General features: G+C 43.0%; 1 pseudogene; it reads left to right on the plus strand.

The window, feature by feature from the left end:
• Nucleotides 1-640: 640 nt before the first annotated feature.
• On the plus strand, nucleotides 641-1,492 carry LOC116483260 (sodium/potassium-transporting ATPase subunit beta-3-like; annotated as a pseudogene).
• Nucleotides 1,493-19,123: the final 17,631 nt, after the last annotated feature.

Consider the following 19,123-nt stretch of genomic DNA (forward strand, 5'->3'; position numbering starts at 1 on the left):
GCCTGGGCAACAAGAGTGAAACTCCGTCTCAAAAAAAAAAATTCTTTTTAAATAAATTAAAAAGAAAGAAAAAGACTGATAAACTATTCTAGAGTAAAGAAGACTAAAGAGACATGATATGGTATAAAATGTATTTGGTTTCTTTCTGCCCCAGAACTCCTAAAATCCTACAAATTTCCTGAGTGCTAGGAGGATCTTTTGTTATTCATAATTAGCTCCTTTGATAAGTCCTGAGTTTATGCTAATGAACCTGCTTAGGGCGGAGCCCGTAGATAGCTTCAGGATGGGGCTAGTCACCAGAAAGTCCAGGTGATTAGAGGATTAAAGGGTTGGAACTTAAGCCCCGCCCACCAACATCTGGAAGGGCTGAGAGTGCAAGAAATTTAGCTCTATTAAAAATTTAAACACTGCAGTCGGCTCGAGTACTCCCAGTAAAACGAGGTGTTCTCGGCGGTCCCACCCTACCCTGCCGTCGCCGGGCTGCGCCGCCGGAGCCGGAACGCGCCTCCGCTGCCCTCGCCGCCTCCATCCCCGCTGCCCTCGCCGCCTCCATCCCCGCGCCCTCGCCGCCTCCATCCCCGCTGCCCTCGCCGCCTCCATCCCCGCGGCCGCCGCTCCGCTCGCCGTCCGCGCGCACACCATGACGAAGAACGAGAAGTCCCCCAACCAGAGCCTGGCCGAGTGGAAGCTCTTCATCTACAACTCGACCACGGGAGAGTTCCTGGGGTGCACCGCCAAGAGCTGGGGTTTGATCTTGCTCTTCCACCTAGTTTTTTATGGGTTCCTGGCTGCACTCTTCTCATTCACGATGTGGGTTATGCTTCAGACTCTCAACGATGAGGTTCCCAAATACCGTGACTAGATTCCTAGCCCAGGACTTATGGTTTTTCCAAAACCAGTGACTGCATTGGCATATGCCTTCAGTAGATCTGATCCAACTTCGTATGCAGGGTACACTGAAGACCTTAAGAAGTTTCTAAAACCATATACTTTAGAAGAACAGAAGAACCTCACAGCCTGTCCTGATGGAGCACTTCTTGAACAGAAGGGTCCAGTTTATGTTGCATGTCGGTTTCCTATTTCGTTACTTCAAGCATGCAGTGGTATGAATGATCCTGTTTTTGGCTATTCTCAAGCAAACCCTTGTATTCTTGTGAAAATGAACAGAATAATTCGATTAAAGCCTGAAGGAGTGCCAAGGATAGATTGTGTTTCGAAGAGTGAAGATATACCAAATGTAGCAGTTTGTCCTCATAATGGACTTATAGACTTAAAATATTTCCCGTATTAGGGGAAAAAAACTGCATGTAGGATATCTACAGCCATTGGTTGCTCTTCAGGTCAGCTTTGCTCCTAACAATACTGGGAAAGAAGTAACAGTTAAGTGCAAGATTGATGGATCAGCCAACCTAAATAGTCAGGATGATCATGACAAGTTTTTGGGACGAGTTATGTTCAAAACCACAGCATGTGCATAGTATGAGTAGGATATCTCCACAGAGTAAATGTTGTGTCGTCTGTCTTCATTTTGTATCAGCTGGACCTCCCATTCTAGAATTATAAGACCACCTTGGAGAAAGGTGTGTGGTACATGACACTAGGTTACATCATAACGTGCTTCCAGATCATAGTGTTCAATGTCCTCTGAAGTAACTGCCTGTTGCCTCTGCTGCCCTTTGAACCAGTGTACAGTTGCCAGATAGGGACCGGTGAACACCTGATTCCAAACATGTAGGATGGGGGTCTTGTCCTCTTTTTATGTGGTTTAATTGCCAAGTGTCTACAGCTTAATATGCTGTGCTATGTAAATATTTTATGGCTATAACACTGTCATATTTTGATGTCAACAGAGTTTTAGGCATAAAATGGTACCCGGCCAACATCAAGTGACTTTATAGCTGCAAGAAATGTGGTATGTGGAGAAGTTCTGTATGTGAGGAAGGAAAAAAAGAAAATAAAAGTGTATTTGAAAAATATTTTTTTAAAAATTTAATCACTAAGATTTGATAAGTTTCCTTTCTGCTGAACACCCGGAGGTGCTGGGAGGGTGGCACACCCAGAGGTCATGGCAGCACCACACCCCTCCCCCCGTACTTTGCCATATCCATCTCTTCATCTGGTTATTCATCTGTATCTCTTGAGACAGAATCTCCCTCTGTCGCCCAGGGTGGTTTGCAGAGGCACGATCATGGCTCACTGCAACCTCTGCCTCCCAAGTAGCTGGGATTACAGCTATGTACCACCATGCCCGGCTAATTTTTGTATTTTTTAGTACAGACAGGGTTTCACCATGGTGGCTAGGCTGGCCTTGAACTCCTGACCTCATGTAATCCACCCACCTTGGCCTCCCAAAGTGCTGGGATTACAGGCCTGAGCCACCATGCCCGGCGAAGACCCTGTCTTTTTTTTTTTGAGACGGAGTCTCACTCTGTTGCCCTGGCTGGAGTGCAGTGGCGCAATCTCAGCTCATTGCAGCCTCTGCCTCACGGGTTCAAGCAATTCTTCTGCCTCAGCCTCGTGAGTAGCTGGGATTACAGGTGCCTGCCTCCACACCCAGCTAATTTTTGTATTTTTAGTAGAGACGGAATTTCACCATGTTGGCCACGCTGGTCTCAAACTCCTGACCTCATGATTTGCCTGCCTTGGCCTCCCAAAGTGCTGGGATTATAGGCGTGAGCCACCACGCCCAGCCAAGACCCTGTCTTAAAAAAAAAAAAAGGCAGAGCATGGTGGCTTATGCCTATAATTCCAGCACTTTGGGAGGCCAAGGCGGGCGTATCACTTGAGCCTGGAAGTTTGAGACCAGCCTGGCCAACATGGTGAAACCCGTCTCTACTAAAAATACAAAAATTATCTGGGCATCGTGACACGTACCTGTAATCCCAGCTACTCAGGAGGCAGAAGCAGGAGAATCGCTTGAACCCAGGAGGCAGAGGTTGCATCACGCCATTGCACCCCAGACTGGGCGACAGGGCAGGACTCTGTCTCAAAAAAAAAAAAAAAAAAAAAGCTGAGTGCGGTGGCTCACACCTGTAATCCCAGCACTTTGGAAGCCTTGAACCTGGAAGGCAGAGGTTGCGGTGAGCTGAGATCGCACCATTGCACTCCAGCCTGTGCAACAAGAGCGAAACTCCGTCTCACAAAAAAAAAAAAAAAAAAAGACAATCTTGCTCTGTTGCCTAGGCTGGAGTAAAGTGGCGTGATCTTGGCTTACTGCAACCCCCACATCCCAGGTTCAAGCGATTCTCCCACCTCAGCCTCCCAAGTAGCTGGGATTACAGGTGTGAGCCACCACACCCGTCTCATGGCGGACGTACAAAAAACTTTCGTATTTTTAGTAGAGAAGGTATTTCACCTCGTTGGCCAGGCTGGTCTCCAACTCCTGGCCTCAAGTAATCCACCTGCCTTGGCCTCCCAAACTGCTAGGATTAGGCAGGAGAATAGGACCTGGAGGCAGGGAACCTAAGGACTTCCGAGAACTAAATCAAATGGAAACATCTCAGCTATGACAGGAAATATCCTTTTCATTTACATAGGCTGTACAGTGAGTAAATGATTTTGTAACTTTACTCCATCCTCTTCATTTACATAGGGTGTACGTCAAGTAACCAATGGAAACCTCTAGAGGGTATTTAAACCCCAGAAAATTCTGTAACAAGGCTCTTGACCTCCTACGCTCAGGCCTGCTTTCACCCTCTGGAGTGTACTTTCGTTTTCGAGAAATCTCTGCTTGTGTTGCTTCATTCTTTCCTTGCTTTGTTTGTGCATTTTGTCCAATTCTTTGTTCAAGATGCCAAGAACCTGGACACCCTCAACCGGTAACAGGACTACAGGCATGAGCCACCACACCCGGCCTATGATATCTTTTATAGTAAACTGGCAATGTGTTTCCCTGAGTTCTGTGAACTGTCCTAGCAAATTAGTCAAACCCAAGGAGGAGGTTGCAGAAACCCTGGTTTCTACCCAGTCAGAAGTACCAGTGGCCTAAGGATAGTGTCAGAATTTTCATTCACTCATTCATTCATTTACTTATCATTCTTGTGGGTACATAGTAGGTGTATGTATTTCTGGAGTACATGAGATATTTTGGTACAGGCATGCAATGTATGGCTCAGAATTGAACTGAATTATGGGACACCCGGTTGGAGAATCCACTGAGGGATTGCTTAGTGGCATAAAATCCCCACACATTTTGGTGGCCAAGGGTCTCAGAAGTCTTCTCTGTTGATTGTGAGATTAAAGGCCAAAAAAAACGGTTTTTCTTTTTTGTAGAAATGGGATCTCCACCTGTCACCCAGGCTGGTCTTGAATTCCTGGCCTCAAGCAATCCTCCCACCTCACATCACTGTACCCGGCTTGGTTTTTCCTTTTACGCATGACAACTAAGTGCAATACGTGATGCTGGATTGAATTCTGGACTAAGGTTTTAAAAAACTTTTTTTATTTTGCTACAGGGGACATTAGTGAGATAACTAATGAAATTTAAATAAGGTACACAGATTTTATAGTACTGTATCAGTGTTAATTTCATGATTTTCATAACTGTATTGTGATTATGTAAGGGAATATCATTGTTTTTACAAAGTTATTTAGAGGTAAAGTAGCATCATGTCTGCAATTTACTCAAATGTATAAACAGAGGAGCCAGGTGGGGTGGCACACGCCTGTAATCCTAGCACATTGGGAGGCCAAGGCAGCTGGACACTTGAGGTCAGAAGTACAAGACTAGCCTGACCAACATGGTGAAACCTCATCTGTACTGAAAATACAAAAATTAGTTGGGTGTGGTGGTGCACGCCTGTAATCCCAGCTACTTGGGAGGTTGAAGCACAAGAATCATTTGAACCCGAAAGGCCAAGGTTGCAGTGAGCTGAGATCCCAGCGGAGGTGCACAGACTGCTTGAACCCAGGAGGTCAAAGTTGCAGTAAGCTATGATCATGCTACTGCACTCCAGCCTGGGTGACAGAGCAAGACCCCATCTGTAAAAACAAATAAATAAATAAATTGATATGATCACTATGGAAAGCTGTTCGTATACTCAATTGAACACACACGTACCCTAAGACCCAGCAATTTTACTACTAAATATATGTCCTGCGGAAATATGCACACAGATGCACCAAAAGACATATACAGGAGTATAATTCACATCAGCCCCAAACTGGATACAACCCAAAAATAGAATGGATAAGTAAAATGTGGCATGTTTATACAACTGAACACTACTGGCAATAAAAATGAATGAACTGCAACTATATACAACCACGTGGATGAATTTCTCAAACGTAATGTTGAGCAAGACACAAAAGAACACATGAATATGAGTCCGTTTACACATACTTCAAAAGCAGGCAAAACTAATTCTTAAAAAAATTTTACTTTTTAATTGAAATATAACCAGAGAAAATGTACAAATCTCAAATGTATAGCATTTTAACATATGGAAAACATTCATAATGACTATTAATTACCTAGATCCAGATATGGAATATTTCATCCCCCAGGAGCTGCGTCCCCCTCCCAGATGATAACTCCAAACTTCAACTGCTATTCTGATCTATTTGTACCTTGAATTAGTTTTTTTCATAGACTACCATTGCTTTTTTTCCTTCATTTTTTTAAAGACAGAGTCTTACTCTGTCACCCATTAAATAATAATTACCATTGCCTGTTCCCGCTAACCTCTAGCAATCAGTTTCACTTTTTGTCTTTATGAATTTTTAGTATTTATTTAGAAACAAGATCTCGCTCTATTGCCCAGGCTGGAGTGCAATGGCATGAACACAGCTTACTGCAGCCTTTAGTTCCTCAGTTCAACTGAGCCTCCTGCCACAGCCTCCCAGGTAGCTGAGACTATAGGCACATGCCACCATGACCAGCTAATTGTTTTAAATTTATTTTTTATGGAGATGGGGTCTCACTCTGTTGCCCTGGGTGGTCTCAAACTCCTGAGCTCAAGCAATCCTCCCACCTCAGCCTCCCAGTGTTGAGATTACAGGCATAAACCACCATGCCTGATTTTTTTAAAAATAATTTTTTGTAGATATGGGGTCTCCCTACGTTGCCCAGGCTGGTCTTGAAATCCTGGGCTCAAGTAATCATCCTGCTTTGGCCTGATTACTATTTCTACTATTTCTTGACCTGACTGTTGTTTCCATAGATGTAGTCACCTTTTTATTATTTATTGATCTTTATATTTAGGATTTGTATACTTTTCTGTATATATGTTACACTTCAATAAAATTTTTCTCAAAAAATCTAAAGATTTTATTAGCTATTGCTCCTCAACTCAGCACAGTGACTGTAGAATTTTATCCAGGTATGTTCTAAGCATTAGCTTCTTTCATTTCTGCTACTACAGGCATATTTCACGATTTTATGACTATTATCATTTTATGAGTTTGCCTATTTAAACTAAAGACTCATATTAAGACAGGAAGGGGGATAACATTTAAAAAATTACTGTATTGTAAAAGTCATTGTTTCTCTGTGAGGAGAGATGATGAATATATGAATTGTTTTTTCTCTCTCAGCTTCCAGCTACTAAAGAACAATCTGAGATCTGAGAGACATTCTGAAGAGGTGGGGAAAGGGGCTTACCAATGAGCACGCAAGAGCATCTTGTTTGGACACAGTGTCTACCTGGACACCCCCAGTTGGTCCCATTTAGATTAAAATATGTCTCTGGCCGGGCACAGTGGCTCATGCCTGTAATCCCAACACTTTGGGGGAGGCGGGTGGATCACCTGAGGTCAAGAGTTCAAGATCAGCCTGGCCAACGTGGTGAAACCCCGTCTCTACTAAACATACAAAAATTACTTGGGCATGGTGGTGTGCAACTGTAGTCCCAGCTACTTGGGTGGCTGAGGCAGGAGAATCACTTGAACCTGGGAGGGTGGAGGTTGCAGTGAGCCGAGCTGGCGCCACTGTACTCCAGCCTGGGCAACAGAGTGAGACTCCATCTCTAAATAAATAAATAAATAAATAAATAAATAAATAAATAAATAAATGTATAGCTCCAAGTCTTGTCTTCAACGTTAAAGTCTGACACTAACATCCCAAGGCAGAATCTTGTTATTTCCAGTGGTATTCATTGTCATGAATTCATTAGTTTGATGCTGGGACTATGTAAAATTCTTTTTTTGTTTGTTTTGGTTTTTTTATTTTACAGAGCATAGTAGAGGAGTGAGGCTATATATAATTATATAATTATCTTGGCTGTTTTCTGAGAAAACTTACAGGAGGAATGGATAGCAATAATTTTTTTTTTTTTTTTAGATGGAGTCTCAATCTGTTGCCCAGGCTGGAGTGCAGTGGTGTGATCTCGGCTCACTGCAACCTCTGCCTCCTGGGTACAAGCAATTCTCCTGCCTCAGCTTCCTGAGTAGCTGGGATTACAGGCGTGTGCCACATACCTGGCTGGTCTCAAACCCCTAACCTCAGGTGATCCACCCACCTCGGACTCCCAAAGTGCTAGGATTACAGGCATGAGCCACCTGTACCAATAATTATTGAAACTAGAGTTTTATGTAAGAATTGACATTTCTTTTTGTTGTTTATATTTCTCCCCACCTCCATGATGTACAACCTTTCTATTAAGAGAATGTTGAGCTGTTGTGATGATTAATGTTAAATGATGTTATATTTATCTGAATTAGTTTCAATTTAATCACCATTTCATGAAGTCACCGCAAAATGAATTGCTGACTCTAAGAAAATAATCACTTTTAGGAAACAATTAGTTTGGACACTGTATTTCTACTGTTAGGTGACAACCAAATAGAATTTTATGTTTGAAAAATTAGAAGCAGTTAATTGCACTCAAATCATGACTCTCTCCTGAGGAAAGTACTTTGCAGATTGTAATTATCAGTAATACTTTGTAAATGAAAAAGCAAGCATTGAAGAAATTAAGCGTTTTGTGGTTCTCTGTGAAATTAAAGCCAGGAATGAGAACTCTGTATTTCTGGTTCTTGTTCTTGTACCAAATCATCTGACCATAGATAGGCAACTTTTAGAATTTAGCCAAGAATAAAGGAAATTGTCAAGATAACCTTAATAAATTTATGCAATATTAATATGCAATCCTCTTTCACATTAAATTTATGAAATCATATTTAATGCCAGGCCTGGTGGCTCACACCTGTAATCCCAGCACTTTGGGAGGCCAAGGTGGGCAGATCACTTGAGGTCAGGAGTTTGAGACCAGCCTGGCCAACATGGTGAATCCCTGTCACTACTAAAAGTACAAAAATTAGCCAGGCGTGGTGGTGTGTGCCTTTAGTTCCAGCTACTCGGGAGGCTGAGGCAGGAGAATCGCTTGAACCTGGGAGGTGGAGGTTGCAGTGAGCCAAGATCTGTTCCAGCCTGGGCAACACACTGAGACTCTGTCTCAAAAAAAAAAACAAAGAAAAAGAAAAAAAAGAAATCATATTTAATGTATACCTTAAGATATGGAATTTTATATTCTCACTTTCAGCTGGGATCCCTAGTCACTTAGGAGAGTCATTCTTTTTCTTCGAAACAAGTCTGTCTCTTATTGCCCAGGCTAGAGTGCAGTGGCTTGATCTCAGCTCACTGAGGCCTTGACCTCCCAAGCTAAAGAGATTCTCCCACCTCAGCCTCCTGAATAGCTGGGAATACAGGTGCACACCACCACACCTGACTTTTTGGAGAGACAGGGTTTTGCCATGTTGCCTAGGCTGGTCTTGAACTCCTGGGCTCAAGTGATCCTCCTGCTTGGACCTCCCAAAGTATTGGGATTATAGGCGTGAGCCATCGGACATGAACTTGGGAGTCATTCTTGACTCCTTCTGTTACCAGAAAGGGGTTCCGATCCAGACCCCAGATTTCAAGAGAGGGTTCTTGAATCTTGGACAAGAAAGAATTGGGGTGAGTCCACAGGGCAAAATGGAAGCAAGTTTATTAGAGAAGTAAATAAACAAAAGAATGGCTACTCCATAGGCAGAGCAGCCCTGAGGCCTGCTTGTTGACGATTTTTATGTTTATTTCTTGATCATATGCTAAACAAGGGGTGGATTATTCATGAGTGTTCAGGGAGGGGGTGAGCAATTCCTGGAACTGAAGGTTCCTCCCCTTTTAGACCGTATAGACTAACTTCCTGATGTTGCCAAGGCATTTGTAAACTGGGATGGGGCTGGTGGGAGTCTTTTAGCATGCTAATGCATTATAATTATAAATAAATATAATGAGCAGTGAGGACCACCAGAGGTCACTTTCATCACCATCTTGGTTTTGGTGGGATTTGGCCGGCTTCTTTATTGCATCCTTTTATCAGCAAGGTCTTTGTGACCTGTATCTTGTGCTGACCTCCTATCTCATCCTGTGACTGTGAACCACCTGGGAATGCAGTCCAGCAGGTCTCAACCTTCTTTATTTATTTTTTTTCAAGACAAAGTCTCACTCTGTCGCCCAGGCTGGAGTTCAATGGCGCAATCTCGGCTCACTGCAACCTCTGCCTCCTGGGTTCAAGGGATTCTCCTGCCTCAGCCTCCTGAGTAGTTGGGATTACAGGTGCCCACCACCACGCCTGGCTAATGTTTGTATTTTTAGTAGAGACGGGGTTTTGCCATTTTGGTCAGGCTAGTCTCGAACTCCTGGCCTCAGGTGATCCGCCTGCCTTGGCCTCCCAAAGTGCTGGGATTACAGGCGTGAGCCACCGTGCCTGGCCGACTCAGCCTTATTTTACCCAGCCACAATTCAAGATGGAGTCGCTCTGGTTCAAATGCCCCTGACACTGCCTGTCTCAAGTTCAAACTTTTAAGCTCTGCTCTTACTTTTTTGCTTTTCCTTTTTTTGGAAATAATTTCAAGCTTATAAGAAAAGTTGCAAGAATAGTGAAAAGAATAGTTTTTCTTCAAATCATTAATTTTAATTTTAATTTTTTTTTGAGACAGAGGCTTGCTGTGTCGCCCAGGCTGGAGTACAGTGGCAGGATCTCAGCTCACTGCAACCTCCACCTCCTGGATTCAAGTGATTGTCCTGTCTCAGCCTCCCGAGTAGCTGGGATTACAGGCGCGTACTACCATGCCTAGATAATTTTTCGTATTTCTAGTAGCGACAGAGTTTCACCATATTGGCCTGGTTGGTCTCAAACTCCTGGCCTCAAGTAATCCACCCACCTCGGCCTCCCAAAGTGCTCAGATTACAGGCATGAGCCACCGCGCCGGGCCTAATTTTTTCTTTTCCTTCCTTCCCTCCCTCCCTCCCTCCCTCCCTCCCTCCCTCCCTTCCTTCCTTCCTTCCTTCCTTCCTTCCTTCCTTCCTTCCTTCCTTCCTTCCTTCCTTCCTTCCTTCCTTTCTCCCTCCCTGCCTCCCTCCCTCCCTCTCTCTCTTTCTCTCTTCCTCTCTTTCTCTCTTTCTCTCTTCCTCTCTTTCTCTCTTTCTTTCACAGGGTCTCACTCTTATTGCCCAGGCTGGAGTGCAGTGGTGCAATTATAGCTCACTGTAGACTCAACCTGCGGGGCTCAAAGCGATTCTCCCACCTCAGGCTCCCGCGTAGCTGAGACTACAGGCACAGGCCATGACCCCCAGCAAATTTTTGTATGTTTTGTAGAGACGGGGTTTTGCCATGATGCCCAGGCCGGTCTCGAACTCCTGGGCTCAAGTCATCCTGTTGCATCAGCCTCCCGAGTAGCTAGGATTATAGGCGCCCACCACCATGCCCAGCTACTTTTTTATTTTTGGTAGAGGCAGGATTTCGCCATATTGGCCAGGGTGGTCTCAAACTCCTGACCTCAAGTGATCTGGCTGCCTCAGCCTCCCAAAGTGCTGCCTTTTTGTTTTTTTGAGACAGGGTCTGGCTGTGTTAGCCAGGCTGGAGTGCAATGGGATGATCACAATTTACTGCAGCCTCAACCTCCTGGGCTCAAGTATTCCTTCCTGCCTCAGCCAGGCACACACCACCATGCCGGGCTAGTTGTTTGTGTTTTTTGTAGAGACAAGATGTTACCATATTGTCCAGGGTGATCTTAAATTCCTGGGCTCAATCCTGCTGCCTCAGCCTCCCAAAGTGCTAGGATTATAGGCGTGAGCCACCTCGTCAGAACATTTGTTTTCTTTTCTCTGGAATAAAAGTTCAGGAGGGGCTGGCGTGGTGGCTCACACCTATAATCCCAGCACTTTGGGAGGCAGAGTCGATCATTTGAGGTCAGGAGTTCAAGACCAGTCTGACCAACATGGTGAAACCCTGTCTCTACTGAAAATACAAAAATTAGCTGGGTGTGGTGGTGCACGTCTATAATCCCAGCTACTTGAGAGGCTGAGGCACTAGAATCGCTTGAACCCTGGAGGCGGAGGTTGCATTGAGCTGAGATCGTGCCACTGGACTTGGGCCTAGGAAGCCGCTCCAGCCTCCATCTCAAAAAAAAAAAAAAAAAAAAAAAAAAAAATTCCAGGAGGGGAGGGCAGTTAGTTGCTGGACCAAATAGTAGTTTGCATGTCGTTATAGAAAAAATTGTTTGTTGCAAGCCGACAAGAAATTGCATAGTGGCACATGCAGGTTGTTCCAGCTACTTGGGAGGCTGAGGCAGGAGAATTGCTTGACCCAGTGAGGCAGAGGTTGCAGTGAGCCGAGGTCACTCCACTTCACTCCAGCCTGGGCAACAGAGGGGAGACTTAATCTCGAGAAAAAAAAAAAAAAGCTTGTCTGGTGTGGTGGCTCATGCCTGTAATCCAGGCTTTTTTGTTTGTTTGTTTGTTTAAGACAGAGTCTTGCTCTGTCACCCAGGCTGGAGTGTGAGTGGCATGATCTTGGCTCACTGCCACCTCTGCCTCCTGGGTTCAAGCAATTCTCCTGCCTCAGTCTCCTGAGTAGCTGGGACTACAGGCGCGTGCCACCACACCCAGCTAATTTATTGTATTTTTAGTAGAGACGGGGTTTCACCATGTTGGCCAGGCTGGTCTTGATCTTCTGACCTTGTGATCAAACCGCCTTGGACTCCCAAAGTGCTGGGATTACAGGCATGAGTCACTGCACCCAGCCAAGTCCTGGCATTTTGGGAGGCCAAGATGGGAGGATTGCTTGAGGTCAGGAATTGAAGACCAGTATGGTCAATATAGTGAGACCCCCAACTCTAATTTAAAAAAATTCTTTTTCAGACTGTTTTCCAGAGTGGTTGTATTATTTTACATACCTACCAGCAGTGTATGAATGATCTAGTTTCTCAAAATCCTCACCAGCATTTGGCGATGTCACTATATTTAATTTTGGCCATTCTGATAGATGTGAAGTGATATTCCACTGTGGTTTTAATTTGCATATGTTTAATGGCCAGTGGTGTTGGATATCTATTCAAGTGCCTTTTTGCCTTCTGAATAGTTTCTTTGATGAAATGTCTGTTTATATCTTGTGCCTACGTAATTGGTTTGTATTTTTACTGTTGAATTTTGAGGGTTTTTAAAAATATATTTTAGATATTAGTCCTTTGTCTGATGTAAACTTTGTCAATATTTCCCCCCTACAGTCTGTAGCTTTTACTTATATATTGTCTTAATAGAGTCTTTTATAAAGCAAAAAATATTTTAATTTTGATGAGGGCCAAGTTGTCAATTTTTCCATCATGCTTTTGGTGTTAAGTGTAAGAATCCTTTGTCTAGCCTGAGATCCCAAAGACTTTCACTTATTTTTTTCTAAAAGTTTTATAGTTTTGCATTTTACATTTAAATCTATGATTTATTTTTGTTAAATTTGATAGAAGTTGTGACGTTTAGGTTGAGGTTCATTTTTTTTTGCCTATGCATGTTCAATGCTCCAGCATCATTTGTTAAACAGGCTATCTTTCCTCCATTGAATTGCTTTCATACCGTTGTCAAAAATCAATTTGCCACATTTGTGTGGGTCTATTTCTGGGTTCTCTGTTCCTTCACCAATATCACTCATTTGATTACTGTAGCTAAATAGTAAGACTTAATATTTGGTAGAGTGATTCTTTTTTGTTTCTTCTTTTTCTTTTTTTCTTTCTTTTTCTTTTTTTTAATTATTATTATATTTTAAGTTTTAGGGTACATGTGCACAACATGCAGCCTTCTTACATATGTATACATGTGCCATGTTGGTGTGCTGCACCCATTAACTCGTCATTTAGCATTAGGTATATCTCCTAATGCTATCGCTCCCCTCTCCCCAGACCCCACAACAGTCCCTGGTGTGTAATATTCCCCTTCCTGTGTCCGTGTGTTCTCATTGTTCAATTCCCACCTATGAGTGAGAACATGCGGTGTTTGGTTTTTTGTCCTTGTGATAGTTTGCTGAGAATGATGGTTTCCAGCTTCATCCATGTCCCTACAAAGAACATGAATTCATCCTTTTTTATGGCTGCCTTTTTAGGATTCTTATAGGAATTGCATAAAACCTGTGGATAAATTTTGGAAGGAACTAACATCTTTGTTATTTTGAGTCTTCCAATCCATGAACATGGTATGTCTCTCTATTTATGTACATCTTTCAGAATTTCTTTCATCAGCATTTTGTAATTTGTAGGATACAGATCTTGTACTGTTTTATTTTATCTATTTATATACTTTTTTGGGACAGAGTCTCACTCTGTTGCCCAGGCTGGAGTTCAGTGGCACGATCTTGCCTCGCTGCAGCTACTCTGCTTCCTAGGTTCAAGTGATTCTTCTGCCTCAGCCACCCAAGTAGCTGGGAATACAGGCATGTGCCACCAATCCTGGCTTATTTTTAGTAGAGATGGAGTTTTACTATAGCCAGGCCAGTCTTGAACTCATGATCTCAAGTGATCCACAGGTCTTGGCCCCCAAAAGAGCTGAGATTATAGGCGTGAGCCACTGAGCCCAGCCCTGTACATGTTTTATAAGTTTATACCTAAGCATTTAATTTTCTTTGGAGTGATTATATATAGTATTGTGTTTTTAATTTCAGTTTCCACATGTTTATTATTAACATATAGAAATGCAATTGATTTTTCTGTGTTGGTTTTGTGTCTGTGACCTTGCTGTACCCATTTATTGGTTCTAGGAATTTCTTTGGCAGATTCCTTGGAATTTTCTAGATAGACAATCATATCATCTGCAAATTGGGACAGTTTTATCTTTCCTTCCTTCCTTCCTTCCTTCCTTCCTTCCTTCCTTCCTTCCTTCCTTCCTCCTTCCCTTCTCTCTCTCTTTTTCCTGCCTTCTTTCTTTCTTTTCTTTCTTTCTTTCTATCTCTCTTTCTTTTCTTTTTTTTCTTATTGCACTTTCAGTACTATGTTGAATGAGAGTCGTGAGAGGACATCCTGTTTTAGCAGGAAAACATTCAGTCTTTCACCATTAAAAGTATGGTTCCTTTCTTTCTTTCTTTCTTTCTTTCTTTCTTTCTTTCTTTCTTTCTTTCTTTCTTTCTTTCTTTCTTTTTCTTTCTTTCTCCCTATCTCTCTCTCTTTCTTTTCTATTTGTTCTTATTGCACTTTCAGTACTATGTTGAATGAGAGTTGTGAGAGGATATCCTATTTTAGCGGGAAAACATTCAGTCTTTCACCATTATAAGTATGATGTTAGCTGTAAGTTTTTTTTGTAATCCTACATTCATTTTGGAAACAAATCTACCATGTTGGCTTTTGATTAATCCATGTTCTGGGAAGTCCTCTATGATTTCCAGTTTATCTATTGTTCCTTTTGTAAGAGCAGGTATTTACCATAAATTCTGCCCTTAGATCAAACAACCTTGATGTTATGGTGCTTCAATTGTCCTTCACATCCCTTCTGAACCACCCCTCCCATATGTTATAAAAGCCCTGAGTCGGCCAGGCATGGTGGCTCATGCTTGTAATCCTAGCACTTTGGGAGGCTGAGGCTGGCAGATCACCTGAGGTCAGGGGTTTGAGACCAGCCCGGCCAACATAGTGAAACTCTGTTTCTACCAAAAATACAAAAATTGTCAGACGCGGTGGTTCACGTCTGTAGTCCCAGCACTTTGGGAGGCTGAGGTGGGTGGATCACCTGAGGTCGGGAGTTTGAGACCAGCTTGACCAACATGGAGAAACCCTATCTCTACTAAAAATACAAAAAATTAGCTGGGCATGGTGGTGCATGCCTGTAATCCCAACTACTCAGGAGGCTGAGGCAGGAGAATCGCTTGAACCCAGGAGGCAGAGGTTGTGGTGAGCCGAGATCACCCCATTGCACTTCAGCCTGGGCAACAAGAGCAAAACTCCGTCTCCAAAAAAAAAAAAAAAGAAAAAGAAAAAAGAAAATTAGCCAGGTGTGGTGGCACACGCCTACGATCCTAGCTACTCAGGAGGCTGAGGCAGGAGAATTGCTTGAACCCAGGAGGCAGAGGTTGCAGTGAGCTGAGATCGTGCCACAGTACTCAAGCCTGGGTGACAGAGCAAGACTCCGTCTCAGAAAAAAAAAAAAAAAAATGCACTGAGTCTCGGGAGTAAGAGTATGGCATCCAACATCTTGTCATCGCTGCGACCCGAGACACAGACATAACTTCTGTTAGTAAGTCTCTGTTAATGTTTTTTCTAAGAAGCTGGATTTGTCCACCTATTTCTTCAGCCTCTCAGCTTCCTCAGACTTTGGGGCAGATTTACATAGATCTGCTGGCCATGGAACAATGCTCTTTATCAAGTTGGGGAATTCCTTTCATTCCTGGTGTGCTGAGACTTTTAAATTTTATTTTATCTTATTTTATTTTGAGACAGGGTCTTACTCTGTCACCCAGGCTGGAGTGCAGTGGTGTGATCATAGCTCACTGAAGCTTCAATTTCCTGGGCTCAAGCAGTCCTCCTGCCTTAGCCTCTGTAGCAGCTGGAACATTTTGCTAAATCTTTTTTCTTCAACTGATATGATTATATGATTTTTCTTTAGCTTATGGATATGGTGGATTACACTGATTATTTTTTGAAATATTGAACCAGCCTTGCATATGTAGAATAAATCTCACTTGGTTATGGTATATTATACCATAAACAAACCATTACCATTTTCATACATTGTTTGATTAGATTTGCTAACATTTTGTCAACGCTTTTTGTGCCTAAGTGATCTGTTGTAATATATTGGTCTTTAATTTTTTTTCTTTTGCCTTCTTGGTACTTTGGCTCAAGCCTGTAATCCCAGCACTTTGGGAGGCTGAAGTGAGCGGACCATTTGAGGTCAGGGGTTCCTGACCAGCCTGGCCAACGTGGTGCAACCCCGTCTCTAGTACAACTACAAATATCAGCTGGGAGTGGTGTCGGGTGCCTGTAGTCGTAGCTACTTGGGAGGCTGAGGCAGGAGAATTGCTTGAATCCTGGAATGGGAGGTTGCAGTGAGCTGAGATCGCACCGCTGCATTCCAGCCTGGGCTATGGAGCAAGACCCCATCTCAAACACACGAATAAAAAACACAGAAAGAACATTTACTCCAAATTACATTTAAGAATATTCACCATTTTGGAAAACAAATATTCTAATACTAATAATGAGACCAAATCACATGCCTACTTTATATAATTGTTCCTGTTACATGATTAGATAGTAAGCCACGGCTGGGTGAGGTGTCTCATGCCTGTAATCCCAGCACTTTTGGGAGGCTGAGGCAGGTGGATCACTTTAGGTCAGGAGTTCGAGACCAGCCTGGCCAACATGGAGAAACCCCTTCTCCACTAAAAATACAAAAAATTAGCCAGTGTGGTGGCTCACGCCTGTAATTCCAGTTGCTCGGGAGGCTGAGGCAGGAGAATTGGCTGAACCCAGGAGATGGAGGCTGCAGTGAGCTGAGATTGTGCCACTGCATTCTCTAGCCTGGGCAACAGAGTGACAATCCGTCTCAAAAAAAAAAAAAAAAAAAAAAGACAGTAAGCTACTCTTTCATAGAATTACTCAGGTTCAGGGACATCAGAAATGATGTTTATAGCAAGCTCTTGGTCAAAACCAAAGTCAATTGGCTGATTCTGGCTTAATTCATTTTAGTATATGCCTAATGCATTTGTTTATTATATAATATAAAATAATATACTGCGGTAATACCCTACTGCAGTAATATATTATGTATCTGCAATAGGGTATTATTACTATATTACCTTAATCTGTTTTATGTTGCTTATAACAGAATACTTGAAGGTGGGTAATTTACAAAGAAAAGGATTTTTTTTTTCTTTTTGAGACAGGGTCTCACTCTGTCACCCAGACTGGAGTACAGTGGCCAATCTCGGTTCACTGCAACCTCCACCTCACAGGCTCAAGTGATCCTCCCACCACAGCCTTCCAAGTAGCTGGGATTACAGGCGTGCACCACAATGCCTGGCTAATTTTTGTATTTTTAGTAGAGACGAGGTTTCGCCATGTTGGCCAGGCTGGTCTTGAACTCCTGACCTCAGGTGATCCACCCGCCTCTGACTCACAAAGCGCTAGGATTACAGGCATGAGCCATTGAGCCCAGTAAGTCATCATCTTTTAAAGGCCCATCTCTTAATATTGCCGCATTGGGGATTAAATTTCTTCTTTTTATTTTTATTTTTTTCTAAGATGGGGTCTCACTATGTTGCCCAGGCTATTCTTTTTTTTTTCTTTTTCTTTCTCTCTTTTAATGTGTTTACTTATTTAACAGCATTACTGAGGCGCAATTGACATACAATAAACTAGACATATTTAGAGTACACAATTTCTTAAGTTTTGACATAGGTATGCATCTGTGAAGCCATTGCCACAATCAACATAATAAACAAATCCAGCACCCCAAGAATTTCCTTGTTATCCCTTTGGATAATCTCTTCCTCCAGTTACCCTCCCCCGGCAACCACTAATCTGCTTTCTTTCACTATAGACTTTAGTTTGAATTTTCTAGAGGTTTAAACAATTGGAATCACATAGTACGTATTCTTTTTTCTGGCTTGTTTTGGTCAGCATAATTGCTTTGAGATTCAGTACATGTGGTGTTTATCGATACTTCATTTCTTTTTTTTTTTTTTGAGACAGAGTCTCCCTCTGTCACCAGGCTGGAGTGCAGTGGCGAGATCCCGGCTCAGTACAACCTCCGCCTCCCGGGCCCAAGCAATTCTCCCGCCTCAGCCTCCTGAATAGCTGGGACCACAGGCATGCGCCACCACGCCCAGCTAATTTTTGTATTTTTAGCAGAGGCAGGATTTTACCATGTTGGCCAGGATGGTCTCGATCTCTTGACCTCATGATCCGCCCACCTGGGCCTCCCAAAGTGCTGGGATTACAGGCATGAGCCACCATGCCCAGCCCAATATTTCATTTATATTGCTGAGTAGTATTCAATTGTATGGATACATCAAAATTTGCTTATCCATTCGCCCGTGGGTGGACGTTTGGGTTGATTCTAGTTTTCAGTTCTAATAAGGCTGTTATGAACATTAATTCACACATTGGTCTAGATGTAAGCTTTTTATTTTTATTGAGCATGTTTGCTAGGTCATATAATAAGTAGTGTTTAACTTTTTAAAAAATGGATGAGGCTGGGCATGGTGGCTCATGCCTGCAATCCCAGCACTTTGGGAGGTCAAGGGGAGAGGACTGCTTGACCCTGGGAGTTTGAGACCAGCCTTGCCCAGGCTATTCTTAAACTCCTAGGCTCAAGCAGTCCTCCTGCCTTGGCTTCCCAAGATGCTGGGATAATAGGAATGAGCTGCCATCTCCAGCAGGGATCAAATCCTAACACAAGTTTTGGAGGGGACAAATACCTTACAAAACGTACATAAATTTTTTTTAAGTTAAAGCACAAGATAGAAGTTGTAACATTTTCTTCCTGTATTCCAGTGAACTTTCTTCTGTACATGGGTTGTATGTACCCCTCCTTGTAGACCACTGACTTATAAGACAGAGTTCAAAGTCCTTCCCCTGTTATAAACAGAGTTCTTGCTTCTCACCTCTCCCTGCTTGAACCTTATACTCCCACAACATTGAATTTTTTTTTTTTTGAGTTGGAGTCTCACTCTGTTGCCCAGGCTGGAGTTCAGTGGCATGATCTCGGCTCACTGCAACCTCTGCCTCCCAGGTTCAAGAGATTCTTGTGTCTCAGCCTCCCAAGGAGTTGGGATTATAGGCGCCTGCCACCACACCCAGCTAATTTTTGTATTTTAGTGGAGATGGGGTGTTGCCATGTTGGCCAGGCTGGTCTCGAACTCCTGACCTCAAGTGATCCTCCCACCTC

The sequence above is a fragment of the Hylobates moloch genome, unplaced genomic scaffold (assembly GCF_009828535.3).
Source record: "Hylobates moloch isolate HMO894 unplaced genomic scaffold, HMol_V3 SCAFFOLD_15, whole genome shotgun sequence".
NCBI classification, from domain to species: Eukaryota; Metazoa; Chordata; class Mammalia; order Primates; family Hylobatidae; genus Hylobates; species Hylobates moloch.